This window comes from Triticum urartu, chromosome 7 (assembly GCF_003073215.2).
Source record: "Triticum urartu cultivar G1812 chromosome 7, Tu2.1, whole genome shotgun sequence".
Lineage (NCBI taxonomy): Eukaryota > Viridiplantae > Streptophyta > Magnoliopsida > Poales > Poaceae > Triticum > Triticum urartu.
This window is the reverse complement of record NC_053028.1, coordinates 35,086,358-35,099,478: the sequence shown is the minus strand read 5'-3', so window position 1 is coordinate 35,099,478 and position 13,121 is coordinate 35,086,358. Positions and strand designations below refer to the sequence as shown.

The 13,121-nt window shown below is 38.6% G+C and overlaps 2 pseudogenes; both read right to left on the bottom strand.

The window, feature by feature from the left end:
• Positions 1-4,305: 4,305 nt before the first annotated feature.
• Positions 4,306-7,616, bottom strand: LOC125518265 (annotated as a pseudogene).
• Positions 7,617-7,798: 182 nt separating this feature from the next.
• LOC125518264 lies at positions 7,799-10,991 on the bottom strand (annotated as a pseudogene).
• Between the last annotated feature and the right edge of the window lie 2,130 nt (positions 10,992-13,121).

Genomic DNA, 13,121 nt, shown 5'->3' with positions numbered 1-13,121 from the left:
TCTAGACTCAGACAACACTTCCTTCCAAAGAGACTTTCCTGAAAGCTGGCATGACACGCCAGGTCAGTACATTGAATGTACTTGCAAGCTCACAACAAGCATAAACATAATGACAAACAATATCATGATAATTAACCAAGTGAATCATTATTGCAAAATCATACTAGAAATGTAGTGATCATGATCTTGTAACTCAAGTCCCTCAGACTTGCTTCCCAAACGGTGATGTCTCTCGGATCACAAGCGGACCAACATCTTGGCCTTTAATCGGGTTACCTCGTAACCGAACGGTGATCTTTCTCGAATCACAAAATGACCAACAACTTGGTCCTTAATCGGGTTACCTCGTAACCAAATGGTGATCTTTCTCGGATCACAGACGGACCAACAACTTGGTCTCCATCAACCAACTGGTTTCTCAACCATCCTCTTTCCAACAGTGCAAAGTTATTATCTTAGTGTGCAAAATTATTTAAACATTGACCCATGGTGTGACCTACTTTCGAGCGTGTCCGTGACCGTGGACTCGGCTATCGATAGATTAAATACACTGTGCAGAGGTAGCGCACTGTGCCCACACCACGGAACCCATAGCCTCTCACTCCCATTCGGGTGGACCAACGGCGTTCCGAAAGACACTCTCCCGGCCACTCCGACTCCCCACTGGGCTAAGTCCTGGGTGGCCCCGTGTCTACCAAAGACACAAACGGCCACCGTCATGGCAAACGGCCACCATCGTGGCAAAACATAAATGGTCCCAAACGGGGACAGGGTACCCTAACAACAACGGGCACACAAGGTTATGGCTGCTTACCGGCCGAGGGTAATGCACGCCCATAACCTTCCCTCGTTGGAGGCACTGACCAGAGGCATGCCAACGGACCGAATAAAGGCCTTCCCATAAAGGAAAATGTGGTTGCACTAGGATAAACTCGATTCAGTGGCACCATGACCCGATCAACGATATGTTCAAGTTGAGTTATTATCAGGTTCAGCTTAAAGTAAAAGTAATTGGTGTCATGATATGCCATGCAAATGCATTCATAAAGCATGCATCACTTATCATTTGAACAATAACATGTCAACTATATCAAGCACTAACCATACATATCAGAAACTCATAACACTTTTCTGGTTATGATTATTCAGCAAGCTAACCATGACAATATCTTAGCATAAGTCTTTTCTCGCTCAAGAAAATATTAAGCCAACTAATTCTTTTCATAAACAAATTACTTCTTCATAATCAAATATAACTTATAGTGAATTTAGTTAGCCTTAATCTTCTGTAACAAACATATCAACACAAACAAGCATTCAACAGAATAAATGTGTATTTATTTTAGTGATTTAAATGCATGAACTAAATTATTCATTCAAGTAGAAAAATCACAAATATTGTAATGGCACCATGAAAATGTTGCTGTGGCTTGCCTTAGTGCAGGTGAGGTTCACACTCCTCCTGGTGATCCTCAAGACAAGCTTCACCTTCTGAATACAATTATAAACATAAAATAAAACATCAAGAAACACTTTGAAATTCACCAGAAAATCTAGACAGCAGAGAAAAATCTCATTTTTTGTGTGCTGCTACATATTTTAATAAAGATCACAATCCAAAAAGAATCAATTCATTTGGACTTATGGCTAAAGAGTTGTGGCTGTTTAAAGCTCTCTGGCTAAATTTAAATTTGATTTAAATAAAAACAGATCTGGGGGGTGACGTCGAAGACGTAAACCCGCGGGGCGCCTCAACTCGTATTGCTTCGGGTGCTGCCAGAGTGGCTGGCCGCGGGCCCCTCTAGCCAGGTGAGAGAGAGGGGGACAAGTAAACAGAGCAAGGCGGGGCTCCATCGGAGCACACGCCGATGGGGAGGGCATCTTGGCCAGAGCTAGAGGGATACATCGAAGGAGAAGACTGAGGCGCACCTGCCCATACCCGTAGATTAGCTAGGGGTGGCCGGACAGCATCGGAAAGGACCTCTCCAGCGGCGGTAGAGAGCGGAGGTCACCGGAGTTGGGGATGAAGGCGACCAGAGGCTGCACCAGTGGCTCCACCCAGGTCGGGCAGCACCACTGAAGCACGGCGGAGGCTCTAGAAGAGTGAGCATGGGAGGGGCTGGAGCTGTGGAGACGATGGCCCGAGGCCTACCCGGCCGGGCTACGGCTTCCTACGGTCTTGTGGAGTGTGTGTGGTGAGTTGGTGATACTCGAGAGGGCTGGGGAGGGATGCATTTATAGGCGAATGAGAGGAGGGGATTGGGCTCCACCGAAGGACACCTAGACATGGTGCCCGGTGATGAACGGCCTCAGTGAGCGAGGGGGAAGGCAGCGCAGCTCACGCGGGCACCGTGGGTGGGCGGCGACGAGCACATGATCGAGGGCGTGGCGAGGAACACAGTGCGCGGCGCACTGTGTGGTTGGCCGGACCGCGCCCGTGCTTGCTGCGGCGAGCTCCGGCGTCGGTGAGCGCCAGGAGGGAGTTAAGGGAGTAGAGACGGGGATGGTGGCGATGTTTGGCGAGGTGCGGCAGCCTGGGAAGCGAGCACGTGACGCACAGAGCCGAGCGCGTCGGTTAGCCGGCTGGCACCGTGCACACGCGTGGTCACCACGTGCACTTCGGCATAGCGCCACGGCTGGCCCCAATTTCATGTCTGGCGTGTAGTCCTTAGTGTTTAGGGTTGAGCCAATGCTTTGAGTCCAGCTCAGGTGTTGTAAGATGGAGTGTTACTTCATGGTAAGTTTCTTCACAGTAACTTTGAGAGTTAACTGTGGTCAATCTACTAGGAGTTGGGAGCTGAGCTTTGGAGGTTAGGAGTCATCTAGGAAGTTAGTGATGCACAAGAAATTTCAGCAGCACTGGAGCAAGTAAAATGGTAGTTGCTGTAGAAACTACCATTTCCGTCCAGAAAAGAAAATATTTTCTATAGCAAAAATATTTCAAAAAGTGATGCAATATTTTACCCCTTGAGTGTTTTAATGGAACAAGGTATAATATTCATATTATCCTCTGATAAAAATTGAACTTCAAAAAAGGAATTCTTTTGATTCAACCATCTCTTTCTCAACTCAGCAACTTGAAGTATTAATCTTATATTTAGGATACCAAGAAAGCACATCAGATCATAATATATATCAATACCCTCTAATATACATCAATATTCCCCTTCTTTTTTCTACGCAAAAAAATTCTATGCAAAAAAAAGATATAGTAAAGTAAGTGATTCCATAAATTTACGCAGTTGCCCAAGAATTCACTATATGTTCTTAATCAACAATTTCATATATAGAGAGAACGGCTCTCACAAATTTAAAATACTAATTTGTTAAGAATCAATCGAATTGAAGTCATAGTGTCATCGTTGGCTGGAATCGATATATTCACGAGATACGGGTCACAACTTGTATCGACTAAAGAAATAGTAGGAATCCCCAAAATGGCACATTCCCGAAGAGCTATATACTCTTTTTGCTGATCAAGGACAATCACAATGTCTGGCAATCTCATCATATATTTGATCCCGCCGAGATACCTTTGCAAGGTAGATAATTTTCTCTTCAAGATTGCCACATCTCTTTTTGGGAGATGGTGGAATTTTCCCATTTTTTCTTCTGCTCTTAAGTCTCTAAATTGAGAAAGTCTATTTTTCGTAATCGACCAATTCGTTAACATACCACTGAACCACTTTTTATTAACATAATGACAACGAGCCCTTATTGCAGCTGATGCTACTAAATCTGTTGCTCTTTTTTTGGTACCAACAATTAAGAAACTTTTTCCCTGACTTGCTGCATCAAAAACTAAATCACAAGCTTCTGATAAAAAACGAGCCGTTCTAGCGAGATTTATAATATGAGTACCTTTACGCTTTGCCGAAATGTAAGGGGCCATTTTAGGATTCCATTTCTTAATACCATGACCAAAATGAACTCCTTCTTCTATCATCTCTTTCAAATTAATGTTCCAATATCTTCTTGTCATTTTTTCCACACTTCCTTTTTTTAATCCTACCATTCCATTACGGAATTTAGTTCTTTTTGAAGATTAAGAAAGATCCGAAATAGCTTGAAATAAATAAAAATTGTTCCGAGAGAACCTTGTACTAAGATAAGAGTTGGCCATTGATACATGGTATAAACATAACCACCTTAATGAATTAACTGACTTTTTTTACTTATTAAAATAAAAATCTTAAAAATCTAAAATTTGACCTGTTAGTGTTCTAAGTTCAAAAGTCTAGTAAAGTAAAAAATATTTTTTATGTATCCTTAAATGATATAGGGTTAAATGTTAAATGGGGGTTCTTATGTCTCATAAAAATTGTTTGTTACATCAGAATCCGAAGAAACTAATTCTGTATGGAGAAACAAAAAATCTCTCATTTCCGATGCGAATAGATTTTTTTTATTTCGAAATAAAGGTTCTTGTCTTGTGGGGAACGATGCACAAATTTTTGGAATCCGGTACCAACAGGTATAATCCCCCAGAACTACGTTTTCTTTCAAGCCTTTCAACCAATCAATGCGACCTCGTAGGTGAGCTTTTGCTAAAACTTGAGCAGTTTCTTGAAAACTTGCTTCAGATATGAAACTTTGGGTATTCAGGGAAGCCCTTGTTTTTCCCAATAAGATTGCCCGATAATAGATCGATTCATCCAAAGCTCGTCCTGCTCGTTCTGCTCGCAATAGTCCGATTAATTCCCCAGGCGAAAAAACATTAGACATTCCATCTTCGGGAACCCGCACTTTTGATGTTACTTGGCGTATAATAATCTCTATATGTCTATTATGGATCTGTACCCCTTGGGATCGATAAACCTTTTGGATTTTATTAACCAAAGAGATACGACTTTGGGCTATGGTTAGCTCAGCTCCAATCAAGAATCCCCAAGGGACCCCAAGAATTCTTGGTATACGCTCATTCCAATCCTCAATTCTCCTTTCGAGATTCGGGGATAATGAATCAATTGAACGCACTTCAAATATTTGTTCCACTTTTGGAAAACCTTGCGTTATGTCACTAGATCTCGATTTTTCATATATAAACGTAACTAACCTATCTCCCTTGTAAAGGATTTCTCCATTATGACCATTAACAGTTGCTCCTGTAGTGGCCAAATAAGGTTTAGCTGCTCTTATAACAAAGGAATTCATATTTACAATGAAAATTTGACCAGATTTTTTTATGTGCGATTTAAATAGACATACATTTTCACAAATAAATTGTCCAAGGTGAATTATTGCCAATGTCTCTTCCCAAGAATCATGATGGACAAAGTGACAATTCAAAAGGAATGGATCCAACATTATGTTACTATCGAAATTAGAAATCCTTTTATTTTAATCTATTAAAGAGTATTTAAGTTCTTAACAGGATTTTATTATGCGTTAACGAACAAATATTTTTTTAACAGGATTTTATTATGCGTTAGTAAATAGTAAGATGAAGAAAAATGCGATATACTAGCTACAATAGTGCCTAAGGGCCCAAAAATTTCTCGAATAGGAATTCTAGGATTCCATTCTTTTATCGCATTGGGATGTTTTGAATTCTTGAATAAACCAATTCGAGAACAGTTGGATGCCGACAAAATCATCAAAGAGTGGTATTCTTTATTTCGATTGAACAAAGTGCCAATAGCTTCCGGATGTTGGCTAAGTGATTCAATCTTCGCCTTGGAATAAAAACAAATTGATATTAGCGCGATCTATCCTATTATGGGGAATCGGTCCTACACTTGTCCTACCATACCTTTTTCGTGTATACGAAATAGTGGACTTGACTAACTCAATTCTTAGGAAATCGCGAATAAGATCATTTGCTCTTACCTCAACAAGGGAAGCACCAGCCTTTTCTTTTCTTCTTGTTCCCAATTCACTACTAAGCAAGTTCTAACAAATTGACTATTTGTGTGATAAATTCTTTGAGTTAACTTGCTATTTTCATGAGAAATAAAATTGACAAGTCGAATTTGGAGATTATTTTCTTCTTGCAAGAGATCCTGCGGGAAAAGTGTTGCTAAATTTCTTCCTTCGTCCATTTCATATGCCACTGTAGGGCGAACGGAAACAAAATACTTTTCCTTGCTCTTGAGAATTTTTTCCGTTGAACATAGACCCAATTTTTCCTCTTTTTTGATTCCTTAGAATCTTTTTTTGTCTTTCTGGCAGTATCAAACAGCCACCTAATATCTTATCCGCCTCTTCAGGAAAATGAATATCTCCGGAAAATATTTTGAGTTCCGTATGGCTTTTTTTTTCTCTTCACTCGGACCAGTCCGCCTAGTAGACTTCTTGTATTTTTTGTGAGTTGTGTATCCACTCTAATAATACTATTGTCAAGTATCTTTAGGGATGAAGATCTCGGCAAGATATGAAGTTCTTGAAGAATGAAAAAAACCGATCTACTTCTTTTTGGTATTTTAGACTAAATTCTTTTGTTCCTCGATGCTCAATCAAACCCTCTTTTTTTAAGATGGAATCTTCCTCTGGGCTCTCGTATTCATCCTCTGAATCTTCTTCCGAGTCTTCCTCTAAAGTACCATATTTTTCCTCTGCGCTTTCCCCGGGGCTGCCATATTCGTCTCCTGAGTCTTCCTCTAGAGTTCCATATTCGTCCTGTTGGGTCCTATATTTGCTCTCTGGGCTCCCATATTCCTCTTCTGAGTCTTTCTCTAAAGTCCTATATTCGTTCTCTGGGTTCCCATATTCGTTTTCTGGGCTCCCATATTCGTCTTCTAGGGTTTCATATTCGTATTCGTCTTCTAGGATTCCATATATAGAGAGAACGGCTCTCACAAATTTAAAATACTAATTTGTTAAGAATCAATCGAATTGAAGTCATAGTGTCATCGTTGGCTGGAATCGATATATTCACGAGATACGGGTCACAACTTGTATCGACTAAAGAAATAGTAGGAATCCCCAAAATGGCACATTCCCGAAGAGCTATATACTCTTTTTGCTGATCAAGGACAATCACAATGTCTGGCAATCTCATCATATATTTGATCCCGCCGAGATACCTTTGCAAGGTAGATAATTTTCTCTTCAAGATTGCCACATCTCTTTTTGGGAGATGGTGGAATTTTCCCATTTTTTCTTCTGCTCTTAAGTCTCTAAATTGAGAAAGTCTATTTTTCGTAATCGACCAATTCGTTAACATACCACTGAACCACTTTTTATTAACATAATGACAACGAGCCCTTATTGCAGCTGATGCTACTAAATCTGTTGCTCTTTTTTTGGTACCAACAATTAAGAAACTTTTTCCCTGACTTGCTGCATCAAAAACTAAATCACAAGCTTCTGATAAAAAACGAGCCGTTCTAGCGAGATTTATAATATGAGTACCTTTACGCTTTGCCGAAATGTAAGGGGCCATTTTAGGATTCCATTTCTTAATACCATGACCAAAATGAACTCCTTCTTCTATCATCTCTTTCAAATTAATGTTCCAATATCTTCTTGTCATTTTTTCCACACTTCCTTTTTTTTAATCCTACCATTCCATTACGGAATTTAGTTCTTTTTGAAGATTAAGAAAGATCCGAAATAGCTTGAAATAAATAAAAATTGTTCCGAGAGAACCTTGTACTAAGATAAGAGTTGGCCATTGATACATGGTATAAACATAACCACCTTAATGAATTAACTGACTTTTTTTACTTATTAAAATAAAAATCTTAAAAATCTAAAATTTGACCTGTTAGTGTTCTAAGTTCAAAAGTCTAGTAAAGTAAAAAATATTTTTTATGTATCCTTAAATGATATAGGGTTAAATGTTAAATGGGGGTTCTTATGTCTCATAAAAATTGTTTGTTACATCAGAATCCGAAGAAACTAATTCTGTATGGAGAAACAAAAAATCTCTCATTTCCGATGCGAATAGATTTTTTTTATTTCGAAATAAAGGTTCTTGTCTTGTGGGGAACGATGCACAAATTTTTGGAATCCGGTACCAACAGGTATAATCCCCCAGAACTACGTTTTCTTTCAAGCCTTTCAACCAATCAATGCGACCTCGTAGGTGAGCTTTTGCTAAAACTTGAGCAGTTTCTTGAAAACTTGCTTCAGATATGAAACTTTGGGTATTCAGGGAAGCCCTTGTTTTTCCCAATAAGATTGCCCGATAATAGATCGATTCATCCAAAGCTCGTCCTGCTCGTTCTGCTCGCAATAGTCCGATTAATTCCCCAGGCGAAAAAACATTAGACATTCCATCTTCGGGAACCCGCACTTTTGATGTTACTTGGCGTATAATAATCTCTATATGTCTATTATGGATCTGTACCCCTTGGGATCGATAAACCTTTTGGATTTTATTAACCAAAGAGATACGACTTTGGGCTATGGTTAGCTCAGCTCCAATCAAGAATCCCCAAGGGACCCCAAGAATTCTTGGTATACGCTCATTCCAATCCTCAATTCTCCTTTCGAGATTCGGGGATAATGAATCAATTGAACGCACTTCAAATATTTGTTCCACTTTTGGAAAACCTTGCGTTATGTCACTAGATCTCGATTTTTCATATATAAACGTAACTAACCTATCTCCCTTGTAAAGGATTTCTCCATTATGACCATTAACAGTTGCTCCTGTAGTGGCCAAATAAGGTTTAGCTGCTCTTATAACAAAGGAATTCATATTTACAATGAAAATTTGACCAGATTTTTTTATGTGCGATTTAAATAGACATACATTTTCACAAATAAATTGTCCAAGGTGAATTATTGCCAATGTCTCTTCCCAAGAATCATGATGGACAAAGTGACAATTCAAAAGGAATGGATCCAACATTATGTTACTATCGAAATTAGAAATCCTTTTATTTTAATCTATTAAAGAGTATTTAAGTTCTTAACAGGATTTTATTATGCGTTAACGAACAAATATTTTTTTAACAGGATTTTATTATGCGTTAGTAAATAGTAAGATGAAGAAAAATGCGATATACTAGCTACAATAGTGCCTAAGGGCCCAAAAATTTCTCGAATAGGAATTCTAGGATTCCATTCTTTTATCGCATTGGGATGTTTTGAATTCTTGAATAAACCAATTCGAGAACAGTTGGATGCCGACAAAATCATCAAAGAGTGGTATTCTTTATTTCGATTGAACAAAGTGCCAATAGCTTCCGGATGTTGGCTAAGTGATTCAATCTTCGCCTTGGAATAAAAACAAATTGATATTAGCGCGATCTATCCTATTATGGGGAATCGGTCCTACACTTGTCCTACCATACCTTTTTCGTGTATACGAAATAGTGGACTTGACTAACTCAATTCTTAGGAAATAGCGAATAAGATCATTTGCTCTTACCTCAACAAGGGAAGCACCAGCCTTTTCTTTTCTTCTTGTTCCCAATTCACTACTAAGCAAGTTCTAACAAATTGACTATTTGTGTGATAAATTCTTTGAGTTAACTTGCTATTTTCATGAGAAATAAAATTGACAAGTCGAATTTGGAGATTATTTTCTTCTTGCAAGAGATCCTGCGGGAAAAGTGTTGCTAAATTTCTTCCTTCGTCCATTTCATATGCCACTGTAGGGCGAACGGAAACAAAATACTTTTCCTTGCTCTTGAGAATTTTTTCCGTTGAACATAGACCCAATTTTTCCTCTTTTTTGATTCCTTAGAATCTTTTTTTGTCTTTCTGGCAGTATCAAACAGCCACCTAATATCTTATCCGCCTCTTCAGGAAAATGAATATCTCCGGAAAATATTTTGAGTTCCGTATGGCTTTTTTTTTCTCTTCACTCGGACCAGTCCGCCTAGTAGACTTCTTGTATTTTTTGTGAGTTGTGTATCCACTCCAATAATACTATTGTCAAGTATCTTTAGGGATGAAGATCTCGGCAAGATATGAAGTTCTTGAAGAATGAAAAAAAACCGATCTACTTCTTTTTGGTATTTTAGACTAAATTCTTTTGTTCCTCGATGCTCAATCAAACCCTCTTTTTTTAAGATGGAATCTTCCTCTGGGCTCTCGTATTCATCCTCTGAATCTTCTTCGAGTCTTCCTCTAAAGTACCATATTTTTCCTCTGCGCTTTCCCCGGGGCTGCCATATTCGTCTTCTGAGTCTTCCTCTAGAGTTCCATATTCGTCCTCTTGGGTCCTATATTTGCTCTCTGGGCTCCCATATTCCTCTTCTGAGTCTTTCTCTAAAGTCCTATATTCGTTCTCTGGGTTCCCATATTCGTTTTCTGGGCTCCCATATTCGTCTTCTAGGGTTTCATATTCGTATTCGTCTTCTAGGATTCCATATTAGATTCTTCTAGGGTTTCATATTCATATTCGTCCTCTCGGGTCCTGTATTCGTCTTGTAGGGTCTCATATTCCTCTTCTGAGTCTTCCGCTCGAGTCCTATATTCTTCTTCTAGAGTCCTATATCTAAATTTAACAATTCCTGAACCCTTTTTATCTTTTCTGTATCCGGGATCGTCAAAATAAGCAAAAATAGTATTTCTACGTAAAACACCCATAAGGGGGATTTCAATCGAAATCCCAAAACAGGATATTAGTTCTTTCTCTTGTTCTTGATGATATTGTAATGGAATGACGAACCTATTTCTTCACTATTTCGCCAACAAATCTGAATTATCTTGAAAAATAGAAGGATAGATAAAATTCCAATGGCCATTGGACATGATTCGATCCGACGTTGAATAATCAAGAATTTCCCTATCTTTTTTACCATAAGTATTCATTTGATCTTGATCCTTGTGGAGTGAAAAAGACGCTATACTGGATCTGCACATACTTACTGACAATATCCATAAATGGCTTGTTTTTGGTAATCGGCGAAGATTACCATATTGATATTCGGGCGCATGGTAAACATCAGTACTCCAGTGCATTCGCTGTCTGATTCAGAATAAATATGCTTTTGTACCCTTTCTTTAAAATGTAAAGTGGACGTTCCGGCACGAATCTCCGCAATTACTTGTTCGGATTTTACATATTGATCATTTTGCACTAGAACATGTTATTTTTGTAACTGTTAAGACTGTTAATGGAGTCGTGGAGTTTTGAAGCCCCCAAAATTAGCATGAGTGTAAATTTGATTGAATCAAGTTCTCCTTTTAGTTCAAAGATCAAAGCATAGTGAATATAATTTCATGAGTATGCTACTCAACAAAACTCGGTCAATCATAACTCTAACTTGAGTACATATGTTTTTCGCAAAAGAAAAAGAAAGAAAAAACTGGAGTACATATGAATGAAAACTTAGTTGGCTGCTCTTCTCTGAAGATTTCTTTTATATACATATGATGGTTGATGATTTTCTAGAAACATCTCTACCTGCAAAGCTACAACAAGATTTACTAACAGAACAAAGCACTTATCACGTATGCCTCAGTTCCCAGTTAGAGTTACACACGCGTACTAGGCATAGATCACTTGAATTGTGTGATTTGCATCAAGACATCAAGAAGAACGACCACAACGCATGCACCGATTTATAGTGTATGTCAGCAGACCCTTGGCGCACAATGCAGACAATGAGTCCACGAAAGACCTCTACGGCATTGAAGATCGCCCGCACTAGGAGGAAGGTCGTCGTGAGTAAAAGGTATGTACAACTTGTCACTGCCAATTGCATGTCTTTTCTCTAAAAATGAGCATATATATCTGTGTGTCAGGCCAATTTATATTCTTCAGTAGAGATTTAATCAATTACAAGTTGTACATAGACATAGTTCAACCACCTACTCGTAGAGAAGATGAAGATGCGATGGACATCTGCAATGATGAGCAAGGTGGCAAACTCTGCCAGATCCATTAGAGGTCTTTGGCAACCAACAGGAGAACCTTGACATGCTCTAAGAGTGGGAGAACTTCTAGCACCACTTGACCGGCAGATCATAAACCATATAAGGTTCGGGTGTACGACAACCTGTACGTTCTTCTCAATCATGTATGTCTGGGCCAATGCATTTTCAAGATGAGAAAACATCAATGATTCATCTCATGCAACTTCCATTGTATAAAAGCTTAATATACTTGAACAATCTAGCTTTCAAAGTACCTGCAAACTATACTCAGTACTCAATATTATCACATCGCATAAAGATTAAACAAAGAGATATGGTGATCCATATGGCTGAGACCTCAAGTAACTATCAAGATGTGTGCATATATGAAAATGGTTAGATGTGTTATTTAGTCTCAGGAGAGGTAAATACAAATGATTTGGATTGGAGATAAACGATCTATGACTTATTCCAGACTACCATAGCATTATATCGAAGAAATTACATGTGCTTTCATGTTTTAATTTCCCATATGGATCCCTTCCATATTGTTCCTCATTTAATGTTGTTTTCTTTTATATTTTCATAAACAGAGAAACGATTTTCAAAACCGGGGGAAGTATATTATCATTTTTGTGACATAGTCTTCTCACAATAATTGTACAAAATTAAAGATGCAAAACAAGCAGGAACATAACTCCCGCATATATATATATATATATATATATATATATATATATATATATATATATCTCAACAGTAGAACTAAGCACATCTAAGACAAAATGATGTTTGCAAAAGACTCATACTTGTGAAATATGATCTAGACAAAATCCGCATTCTCATGATAAAAGTTTATAAAATTCTAGCCCGCACATCGGGCGGGCCACTTTGCTAGGTTGATTAACGGGATCACATCATTAGAGAATGATGTGATTGACTTGACCCATTCTGTTAACTTAGCATTTGATCGTTTAGTATATTGCTATTGCTTTCTTCATGACTTATACATGTTCCTATGACTATGAGATTATGCAACTCCCGAATACCGGAGGAACACTTTGTGTGCTACCAAACGTCACAACGTAACTGGATGATTATAAAGGTGCTCTACAGGTGTCTCTGATGGTACTTGTTGAGTTGGCATAGATCGAGATTAGGATTTGTCACTCCGATTGTCGGAGAGGTATCTCTGGGCCCTCTCGGTAATGCACATCACTATAAGCCTTGCAAGCAATGTAACTAATGAGTTAGTAGCGGGATGAAGCATTACGGAACGAGTAAAGAGACTTGCCGGCAACGAGATTGAACTAGGTATTGAGATATCAACGATTGAATCTCGGGCAAGTAACATGCCGATG